Source organism: Hemiscyllium ocellatum, unplaced genomic scaffold (genome assembly GCF_020745735.1).
Source record: "Hemiscyllium ocellatum isolate sHemOce1 unplaced genomic scaffold, sHemOce1.pat.X.cur. scaffold_609_pat_ctg1, whole genome shotgun sequence".
Classification (NCBI taxonomy): Eukaryota; Metazoa; Chordata; class Chondrichthyes; order Orectolobiformes; family Hemiscylliidae; genus Hemiscyllium; species Hemiscyllium ocellatum.
In genome coordinates this window covers 29,739-42,185 of record NW_026869133.1, presented here as the reverse complement: position 1 = coordinate 42,185, position 12,447 = coordinate 29,739, and positions in this window count along the sequence as shown.

Below are 12,447 nucleotides of genomic sequence, written 5' to 3'. Positions count from 1 at the left end.
ATAATTTGGAAGGAGCAATACAACATAATATAACCTGTAATTTCATTTACAGGAATAATGGAAGGCAGTATGTTACTGAAATGGAGAGGGATTACAGGACTCAGTGATACTGGGTATTGGGGGATTCACTGAGACCCGTTCGGACATGGAAGGTTTTGCTCCATTCCTGATCGTCTGCTCATTGACACTCCAAGTGACCACATTGCTCTCCGTACACATAGAATATTTTGATGTGGTTGGTTGGTGGTGGGGATGGTGTTTTGAAATGTGTATCAAGGGGATGGCCTTTTTCCAAGATACAATTATTCCTTTCTACATGGAGACCCGTAGACGATGGGAATGGCTGCCTGCTTCTGAATGAAGGAACTGTGGCTGCTTTCAGGACAGGGGTATTCACCAATATAATGTATTGTGCATGGACACACTGTAACATTAATAGAGTGAGAGCTCCTTCAGTTCCTCTACCTCTCCCCATTTAATGGCTACTCTGCAGATTCCATGTACACCTTCAGGAATCTACTATACTGGGAAAATAAAGATACACCTGGCAGCTTCCCGCTGAGGGAGAAGCAATGTATTGACCTCATCCACCATATACATCCTCCATCACCGAATGGTGACATTGATGTTGAGATACTGGGAGATGATGGAGCTGTCACCGACTCCGGCCTGGAAAGTTTCGGATCACAGAAGCTGAATGAAACCCTGACCCTAATAGCCACCGGCAGCCCCGTCTTCCCCCTGGCGTGAAGCTGCAGGTCGTGTTGAAGAAGGTGACACCGCTCTGTGACCAGCTCCTTGTTCAGTCCAGATCCCCTCAACACTCTGTTCCTGGGTTAAGTGTAGCTTGGGAAGCTGCACCTGGAAAACCCGGAGTGGATACAGCAGATCGTGGGCGGCACGGTGGCACAGTAGTTAGCACTGCTGCCTCACAGCGCCTGAGACCCGGGTTCAATTCCCGACTCAGGCGACTGACTGTGTGGAGTTTGCACGTTCTCCCCGTGTCTGCGTGGGTTTCCTCCGGGTGCTCCGGTTTCCTCCCACACTCCAAAAATGTGCGGGTCAGGTGAATTGGCCATGCTAAATTGCCCGTAGTGTTAGGTAAGAGGTAAATGTAGGGGTATGGGTGGGTTTCGCTTCGGCGGGTCGGTGTGGACTTGTTGGGCCGAAGGGCCTGTTTCCACACTGTAAGTCTAATCTAATCCCTTTCCCTACACACACTCACTCCGTGGTTTCAGATCTTCCATTGTCTGCAGCCTCTGTTCTATTTGGTGTTCATGTTACACACCCAGATGCTGTTACCATAGTCCCCATGCTCCATCCAAGGTTGGGTCACCAAATCCTCCGGTCTCACTGAATGTCTGAGGCAGCTCACAGCACAAGCTCCAGCAAAGCATCCCCAGCACCTCCACTAACTTTTCAATTACAGGAGTCAGTCAGAAACCCCTCAGCTACAAGTATTGTGGATCAGACCAGATCCCCGCAAAATATTTTAAGAAGGCCGCTTAGATCCAAACCTTTCCTTATTTTGAATATAGATGTGAAGTGTGCATTCCGATATGTTGTGACTGGTCAAACCAAACGACATTAAGCCAAATATAATCTATTCAAATGCTTCAGTTAAAATACAATCAAAGAAAAGAAAATTTTGGGAGAGCTTATATGTTGGTACACTTACACAAACAATAGGTACCGTAACTTCTTGGTATACACTGCTTGGGACAAAGATCAATTCAAATACAGATTCTTACATGCAGTTTTTTGATCCAGGAGAAATCAACATCGACAACCATCTCAGAGAGAAAGGCAGCTAGGGATCATGTATGGAAACTTCTAACCCTGCTGGGATCTCCAACAGCTTCTGAATGCTGCAGCTAAAAACAAAACGTGAAACCCTGGTCTGGGAGAGCTGGCCACTGCCCTTCCATTGTTATCACCGTTTTAATAAAACCTAAAGGCATCCTCAGTTATTTACTTAAACTGTTTTCAGACAGCAGATCCGCAACTCTGCCTTTAAAACCTCTCTTAAAAAAAGCAAGAGAAAATACCCTTTTTATAGTGATAGTATCCTCACAACTCCACCTTTAATAAAATGATCTGTCAATATACAAAGATGGATTCGTTTTAGACCTCCTAATCTTCCTCTATTAGTAGCAGATAGAAAGGATAGTGAAAAAGGTGTTTGGTATGCTTTACCTTATTGGTCATAGTATTGAGTACAGGAGTTGGGATGTCATGTTGCGGCTGGACAGGACATTGGTTCAGCCACTGTTGGAATATTGCATGCAATTCTGGTCTCCTTCCTATCGAAAAGATGTTGTGAAACTTGAAAAGGTTTAGAAAAGATTTACAAGAATGTTGTCAGGACTAGAGGATTTGAGCTATAGGGAGAGGCTGAACAGGCTGGAGCTAACTTCCCTGGAGCGTCGGAGGCTGAGGGGTGACCTTATAAATGTTCATTAAATTTTGAGGGGCATGTATAGGATAAATAGGCAAAGTCTTTCCCTGGGGTCGGGAGTCCAGAACTAGAGGGCATAGGTTTAGGGTGAGAGGGGAAAGATATCAAAGAGACCTAAGGGGCAACCTTTTTCATGCAGAGGGTGATACGTGTATGAAATGAGCTGCCAGAGGATTTGGTGGAGGCTGATACAATTTAAGAGGCATTTGGATGGGTATATGAATAGGAAGGGTTTGGAGGGATATGGGCCGGGTGCTGGCAGGTGGGACGAGATTGGGTTGGGATATCTGGGGGCATGGACGGGTTGGACTGAAGTTTCTGCTTCCATGCTGTTCATGTCTATGACTCTGTGATTCTATGACTATATAATATTGACTCTGAGCATATAAATGTTCACAACGAGATTCGATTTCAATCATTTTACTACTGCCACAGAATGCCTTTGTCTTTCTTCATCCATGTCTCCAGAATGTGCCAAAACTTAGTTTTCTCGCCCTGTCACCTGTATAATTTCAAATTGAATGGCAGCAATGATAAGCTCACTCGAAACAGACTGGTATTTTTTCACCTGAATGTCCCCAAAGTTTTAAGGGGTCACGATCAGTGATAAAGATTTGTCTCATGTATGTTATTTGCAATTTAAATGCTGAAATGTCGTAACGCCAACACCAAGCTCAAGGCCTCCTTCTCCATTGTGGAATAAACCTGTTGATGTTTCCACTGGACACTCCAACCGCACGTTACATAATGGAGCACTTCTCATCTCTCCAATACTCCCTCTGAGTGACATAGCTCCTCATGTCTCTGCATAAAAGAATTACATACTTCTGTACCGCTTAATGCTATAACCTCTTTACCTGCTACTCCTGGCCTATGCCGGTAAACCTTACTCTCACAGGTATATGTTTCAAGAAGATATCACACATTCTTCTCCATCTCTCACAGAATCCAAACTTTGATTTCTGAACCCAATCATCATCAGCCATTTCAGCTTCTAATCTTGCCATTGTAACTCTCTGCTCTTCCACACGAGTTCTCACGACTGCAGGAAGTGAATTATTGAACTTCTCCAAAATAAGAATCTCTCTAAGAGTGCCATAGCCTTTGCTCTGTTTTTAATACCAATACCCACCTTTCAAAATTACTTTGTTTGATTCTTTCAAATTCAATGCACGCTTAACGAGGGAGGTTTGTTTTAGATTCCAGAAACGCTGTCTGTAGCTTCTGGCCCAAGTTCATATGCCCTTCAGATGGCTTTCTTCACCTCCTCCTACTGGCCAGGTACCTCCACTGATCGGGATGCAAATACCTACCAGCTCTGAGTGGATCAACTAAATCCACATGGTCACTGATCACTGTATTTGTTTAGCCACTTTCTCAAATAAAATTAAAAAGGCTTCTCCATCCTTCTCATCAAATTTAGACAATGCCTGGGCATATTTAAACAGAACCCCATCAGGCTTTTGGCTACTAAAGGATTGCTCATCCTTACTATCATCCTTTTCCAACCTACTGTCTACCTTCATCTACAACTTCTATGTCCACTTTTCTCTCTAATTACTAACTTTTGAAGTTGAAAATCTCTGGTTTTCTTCTCTCTCTTTCTCCCTTTCTTCTTCCTTTCCTTTTCTTTTATTTCTACTTCTCATTTTAATTTAAATGGTTTCAATTCCTTCTCATGTTCAAGGCGCCTCATTTCAAATTGAATTAGAGCCATTTCCAAAGAGTCTGATGGTGGTTCCACCAAATGTCATTGCCGAGCTATCGCTGTAATTATCTCTCATTTTCTCACAGACAAACACAACTCCAACTCCAGCTTGTCTGTCAATTCCTCCAGCTTTGCCTTCATTACCTTTTGTAAAACCCCCAACTTCACTTCGTCCACACGCAGAGAACTCTCAGTGACTGAAAGAATCTTTATACACAAAACATGTTTTAAACCAACCGAAAATTCAACATCTGGAACAACTACCATACGTGACTTTTGAACCCAATAGTCTCCATTGCATCCTCTCCAGTGTCTGCATGAGAGTATTCTGGATGCTCTGGTTTCCTCCCACAATCTAAAGATGTGCATATCAGGTGAATTGGCCATACTAAATTGTTTGTGGTTTTCAGGGATGTGGGGTTTAGATGCCTTAGTTGGGGAAAATGTGTACTAATAGGGTAAAGGAATGTTTCTGGGTAGGTCACTCCTCGGAGTGTAGGGTGAACTTGTTGGGTCAAATGGCCTGTTTGCACATTGTGGGGATTGTAAATGTAAACCCAATTTGGTAATATCAATTTAGAACCAGACAAGAAACCCCAGTTTGCTATAGACCAACCAGACTGCCTCAAACTATTTCAAGGAAGTCGCTTGGATGCCAACATTTTCTTATTTTAAAGGCAGATGCGAAGTGGGAGTTCAAGATATGATGCTACTAGCCAAACCACTCACCATTAATTAAAACACAATATATTTAATGTAATGAAAATCCATACAAAATGAAGAGGATTTGAGAATAACTTAACTATTGGAAACCTTAACCGAACAATGGATACAAAACCGTCTACAAATGAACTGTTCCAATATACTAGCATCACCTAAATATACTAGCATCAATATACTAGCATCAAGTGAAGCTTCAGAGAGAATAGCAGCTCGGGATAATTTACTAAAACTTCCAACCTTCTGGGACACAAGCACCTGGTGACTTACAGCTATAAGGAAAAAACTAGAAAGCCTGGTCTATGCAAGCTGGCCATTGTTACTACTATTTATTAAAAACCCAAAACCCCCAAAAGTTATTTACTTGAGATGTTTACAGTAGGCAGTTTGGACTTTAAGATCTCTTGTTAAAAAAAACAAAATAAACATTTTTTTTAAAGAAGTGACAGCATTGTCAGAGAATTTAGATGCCTGGTCCTTTACTCAATGGGCTTCCGCGTGTTACTGATCGCAAGGTCACCTGAGTTGGCAAATACGGGTACAGACCAAGTTACAAGGATGTGTCGCATAACTTCTGAAACACGCCTGTCCATGGACCATCACATGGGACATACCGGGAAGTGAAAAACAGCCAGACACACACCATTTCACTGTTTCTGAGCTACACAATGCCAGCTATCAATACAAAATATAGCCAAAACCCAAGGCCAGGGAAAGATACAGAGGGACAGAGAGATTCACATTACAGACAGAAACAGACAGTTAATTAACTGGAAGGAGGTTGTGGAAAAATGGGGGAAAAGACAGAGCAGTGGGACTAACTGGAGAAGTAAGATCTTCGAGAGTAAAATTACAAGAATGAGAACATTGAATAAAGGCATTGTCAGATCATCTGAAATGGTTTGTTACATCAAATTCTGAATCTGCTTCACAGAACACCACAAACAACATAAACTGGGACAAGATGACAGCGCAGCATGGAGAGCTGTACAGGCCATGCTAGTGTGTTGCTCAGTAAACTGCACTATCTGTCCAGCATGGAGAGCATTGCAAACTTTACTATAATATGCTAACTATACTCGCATCAGATTACTGTCTCCAATTGGAAGGTTTGCTGTCGCTTCGTGTGTGTGTGTTCGTCAGAGTGTACAGATGAGGTAAAGTGTTTGAGAATGTTAAAATAAAGGCATTGCCATAAAAATAGCAATATACATCCGTGTGAACATGAATGACAGATTGATGGGAGGTTGGTGTGTGTTCGAATCAGATTTGCTTCAACAGGGTTGAAGCCGAGAGCGTCAGCAGCAGATTATTAACTTCATTAAGACTGTATTTTATAACTCAAGGTTCAAACAGGAGATGGAATAAGCCAGTGAGATACATCGCGGAGTGGTAAGTATTTCAAGTTAGAAATGGTCAGGGCATGGTGTCAGGAATCAGCTCATGATCAAAGGGCTCTTCCACAGTTGTGACTCATCTGCTTCAGCTGCAGATATTGGCCAGGCATGGGATGGAAACACTGGAAGGAAGTGGAGTTTGTAACCAGAACAGTAGACAGTGACCTCCATGCTCTTAATATTTAAATAACAAAGGCAAAGATACAATACATTGCGGTTCTCCGCTGAAACTGAGTAGGTCAACATCGAGACCCATGAGTAACAGTGCCAGAGCAGAGGGAGGCAGTAATTGAACACCTTCATTTATGTAGTTAGTAGTGGTCTGTAGAGTAAATATCTGGATTCAGAGTTTCAACAGGAACAATAATAGTGGACAGAAGTGTAGAAAATATGAAAGAACAGTAATACAGTCATAACCAGTTTATAGAAAAAAAAGGATAGTGACACTTACCAGGAACACCAACGATAGCCAGGAAGGGATAATAAAAATATTGCATAAAGAGAAGAGCGTAATAGATCCGCCATGATAATGACAACCAATCAAATGCAGAAAGATACCAAATATAATCGGATAAACTCCTGTCTATTGTTGAAATATTCCATTCGAATGTTCTCAGATTCTCATCCATTGTTGGAACATTCCAGTCTAATGTTCTCAGATTCTGATCTCTCCTCCCCCTCTCTCTGGATCTGCTGACCCCTGTCAGTACTGTCGGTGATGGTCCCGCTCATATTATGGGATAACGCATTGAATGGCGCCCATTTATCATTAAAAGATGTAAATCCTTCACTGGGACAATTAGAATCTATGGAGATTGGCATTAATCACAGTCACTGAAAAAATAGAATCAGTTAACCAGTTCCATACATCACTTTTCATATCACTATAAAAGGGAACATTTCCCAGTTTTGGATGGATTGGATGATGGTTGCTGAGGGATGGACCATAAATCTTTAATTTTTTATTTACTTTTCCTTGCATACAATATTATTAACAGAACACTGCAGGGGTGTATATGTGTTCCACTCTGTTTAGGAAAGGAAGCAATTATAAAATAACAGATCAGCTACATAAAAAAAAACATCGGATGGGCAAGTTTCTAGATGCCTTAACCTACAGTATGATACTTATTGACCAGTGTGAGCCTACGCTGGGTTTTAAGTGCCCTGTTTTCAAATCCTTTTATAATCTTGACACAGAGCACTGAGACTGCTGCTCAGGAACAGGCCGAAGCAATTCTGTCCCTATGGGTCTCTTACAGAAGGATAGGAGAAGGCCATTCAGTCCATATTAGCCTGTTGCTAATTGAAAAGGTGGAACTCTGGAATATTAGCGCATTTTGCCAACAAAATCATTCAAAATAAAAGGATTTGTTGCTGCAGCTGTATGAGGTGTCACTGAGAGGGCACCTGGAGTTCATTGTTTCTGTAACTGAGAAGGGATGGACCTCCATCAGGTACAGTTTATTGGCTGCTTATAATCCAGGGGTTGATGTGTCATTTAATGTCTTGTGGCTGTTATAAAGGGACAGGAGGATCCCATGCAGCCTCTCGAGCCTGTTACAGAGGAGCAGGAAGTGTTTATTTAACATTTCAAGTCTGTTACGCATAAATATTATGTTTAAATTAGTTATGGAATAGGAAAGACCTGATGTAAACAATAAAGTTCTAACTTTGAACAAGACCAATTTTGAAAGTGTTAGGTGAGCCCTGTGAAAGGCTGATTGGAATATCCTATTCACAGGTAAAGGGATGGTTGGAAAATGCAAGGCCATCAATACTTGGTTTTAGAGAGTCTAGAGCCAACTTGTTCCTGTTAGTGAGATGGGCAAGGCTGGTGGGTGCAGGGAGTGCTGGATGGCTAGATATATTGATGCTCTGGTCAAGGTAAGGAAGGAGGAACATGTCAGGTAAACAGAGCTGAGATCAAGTGGATCCCCAGAGGAGTATAAGGGCAGTAAGTGTATAGTCAACGGGGAAATCGGGCCAGAAAAATGTGAACAGAAATTGGGGCTTCAGAAATAGGGTTAACGAGGTATTGAAGAAATTCTACAAATCTTTTAATGGCAAAAGATTAACTAGGGAGAGAATAGGGCACCTTAAAGCTCAGTAAGGCTACCTATATGTGGAACTACAAGAGATGGGAGGGATATGAAACGAGTATTTCTCCTCAGTATTTAATGTGGAGGGAGTTACAAGCGCGAGAGAATGAAGAATGTATAATAATATCTTGAAAAGTGTCTATATTACAAGAAGGTGTTGGACATTTTAAAACACATAAAGGTGAACAAATCCCTGGGACCTGATCAGTTGTATCCCAGACGTTTGTGGGAAGCTACGAAAGAGATTGCTCTGCATTTTGCTGATGTATTTGTAACATTGATTTCCACAGGGGAGGTGCCATGGTACTGGAGGGCTGCTAACGTAGTGTCATCATTTAAGAAAGTAAGGAAAAAAACAGGTAACTATAGATCGATGAGCCTGACGCTAATGGTGACTAAATTGTTGGAGGGGGTTTTGAGGGAAAGGATGTATATACATTTGGAACGACAAGGACAGAAGAGGGCTTTGTACATTGGAGATCACATCTCACTGACTCAGTGGAATGTTTTGAGGAAGTGATGAAGATGATTGATGAAGGCAGGACAGTGGAGGTTGTCTTTACGGAATTCAGTAAGAAAACCCAAATGTTCTACATGGTAGACTGGTTAGCAAGGTCAGACTGCCTGGGCTCCAGGGAGAGCTCGCCATTTAGATCCAACATTTTTTTGAATATCGGAGACAGGGCGTGACATGGATATTTGTTCATTGAACTTGGAGACCTGTGACCAGTGGTGTGCCGCAAAGGTCAACAGTGACTTCACTGCCTCTTGTCACTGATACAAATATTTGTATTTGAGTATATGAAGTATGGTCAGTAAGCTTGTAGATAATTCCAAATTTGATGGTGTAGTCGACAGTGAAAAATGATATCTCCGAACAGAGAGAAAGTTGATTAGGTGAGCCGGGGGGTGGTGGATGGAGTTAAATTTAGATAAATGCGAGGTGTTGCATTTTGGCAAGACAAATCAGGGCAAGATATGTAGGTAGAGTTCTGTCGAAAGTTGCCACTCAAAGGGAACTCCAATGAAATTATAGAATCCCTCCAGTGACGAAACAGGCTATTCTGCCCATCAAGGCCACACCCACCCTCTAAACAGTATCCTACTGGAGAAACCCCTACCCTGTCCCTCTGAGCCTGCATTTCCCATGGCTAATCCACCTCGCCCACACATCCCTGGGTACTTGTGGCAATTTAGCATGGCCAATCTACACTTGCCGGTATATCTTCGTACTGTGGCAGGAAAACGTAGCACCCAGAAGAAACGCACGCAGACACAGGGAGAATGTGCAAACCCCACACAGGTAGTCATTCAAGGATAGAATTCAACCCAGATCGCTGCGCTCTGAAGCAGCAATGTAAGCCACTGAGCTATTGTGTCACCTGGTGGTGCAGGTTCTTCGTTCCTTGAAAGTGCCCTCACAGGTAGATGGCGTAGTGAAGAAAACACTCGGTGATCTTCCCTTTATTGGTGCGTGCTTTGAGTCTATGCGTTTGCATGACATACTGCCCCTGTCCAGGTCATTGGTTTGGCCACTTTTGTAATATTGCCTTTAATTCTGGTCTCCCTGCTGTCGGAAAGATGTTGTCAAACTTGAAAGGATGCAGAAGTGATTTAAAAGAATATTGCAGATGTTGGAGGGTTAGATTTTCAGGGAGAGTTTGAATAGGCTGGGAGTATTTTCAAGTTTTGAGGCTGAGAGGTGACCTTAAAGCGGTTTATAAAATCATGACGGGCATAGATAATGTAAACAGTCACCCCAGGATAGGCGAGTCCAAAATTACAGGACAAAGGTTTAAGGTGAGAGGGGAAAGATTTATAAAGGGAAATGAGGTACAACACATTCAATGAGAGACTGCTGTGTTTATGGATTGAGCACCCAAAGGAGGTGGTGCAGGCAGGCACAGTTACACCATTTAAAAGGCATTTGAATGGGTACATGCATGGGAAGGGTTTAGAGGGATATGGGCCAAGTGCTGGCAAGGGGGACGAGATTAATTTAGGATATTTGGTTAGAACGGACGACTGGATCGAAGGGTCCTTTTCCGTGCTGTACATCACTGAGACTGTTGAGTTTTGAGTGTATAACATAGGAACAGGAAGGGGCTATTCAGGTTCTGAATTCTGTCAGTCAGCTTGTTTGCTCAATTACTGAGAGTCAAATACAAAAATACATCATTCAGATTTTAATGGTGTTTTCCACAAACAGGAGAAAGGCTTTTAGTCAAGAGAAGCTGTAAGGAATGTGAAGAGTCCATTCAGTCCCTCAACTCCATTCCACAGGAGCAGCAGGTGAGCACAGAGAGATTGGAGCCTGTTACACAGGAACAGGTGGAGGACATCAATTTTCACAAATAGATGGCAGTCACTCGGCTGCTGAAGGCTGGGGCACAGGAACAGGAGGGAGTCACTCAACTGCTCGGGACTGGGACACGTGAACAGGAGGCCGTCACTCAACAGCTCGAGACTGGGACACAGGAAAAGGAGGGAGTCACTCAGCTGTTCGAGACTGGGACACAGGAACAGGAGGCAGTCATTCAACAGCTCGAGTCTGTGACACAGGTACAGGAGGGAGTCATTCAACTGTTCGAGACTGGGACACAGGAACAGGAGGCAATCACTCAACTGCTAGAAACTGGGAAACAGGGAAATCTGGAGGCTGGTAAGGCCCGAGGATCCTGTTACGCAGGAAAAGGAGGAGGTGCCTCACTCCCCACCAGTATGGGACAATGGGAGAGAAGGTGGGTTTGCATGGCACAAAAAGAAATGTATGATAAGTTGCATTAGTGGTCCATTCAATCCTGCCCCACCATTCACTAAGACCACGGCTGATCTAATTATGATTCCCTCATTCCATTTTACGGAGACTGTTCTCTCTGCAGCCTGTGCTCCATTTGTTGGTCATGTTGCAGACCCAGATGCTGTAACAACACTCACCATGACTTATCCAGAAGGATGGGTCTAACCGGATGAGTCAGGATTTGAAGGGTCCAATCACAAGAATGAAAACACAAAATAAAGGTATTGCCAGATGTTTAATTCTCTCACATTCGCAATCCAACTCACAAAACCAGCCCATCCATGATACTTTCAGGATGGAGCACTGTGTAGATCTGGCTACCGTACTGCTGAATGCAAACCCAGCAATATCCAGAATGGAACTCTGTGCAGCCCACACCAATGCTTGATCTATCATCCTGGTCTAAAGGTCCAGCGTGGGGAGCTGTGCAGACCGCACTGGTTCATTCATACAAAAAAACCAGGCTGTTTCACTGTTCGGTAACACTGTGTTAGATCGCTGCCCAGTGTGGGGAAACTTGCAGCCAATGTTGTAAGTGACCGTATGTGCAGCTCCCAACCATTTACAGCTCCATATCTCCACTGTACCTTGACAAGGGGTGCCGTGGATGTGGAAATCACGGCGATGGAGAGATGCAAATGGAAACAGTTTAAATGCCAATAGTACTGATTAAGGCGGGTACCACACCTTTAATTAAAGTTGAAATAACTCAGATAATATCCAATGAGGTTTGGTGAATGGTGCAAAGTAGTTAGAGGGGGATGGTGATGTTATAGTGGTTGCACTATAAGCCTCCAAATCATCAATGGGAATTAGAGGAAGAAATATGCAGGGAGACTGGGGAGACTTGCGGGAACAATAGGGTTGTTATAATAAGTGATTTCACTTTTCCTAACATAGACTGGGGCTTCCAGATGGTTAAGGACTTAGAAGGAATGTAATTTGTTAAGTCTGTTCAGGAAAGTTTCCACAAGTAATATATAGAGAAGCCACTCGGGAAGGGACAAACTTGACCTACAATTGGGAAATAGGGCAGGACAGGTGAATGAGATAAAGTGGGGGAGCATTTTGGGAAAAGTGAAATAACCTGAATTACTAAGTGTGATGGGATACTTATAACCATAAAATAAGTGTAGATTTTTGTTTGGTCTGTGTAAAGCATGCTGACCGTTGCATGAAAGTATAAAGATGATGGAATATATTGTTTGGAGTGTCCGTCCCTCTGGGAAATGCCCGCAAAAAGGCGATTGAGAAAAACCGGT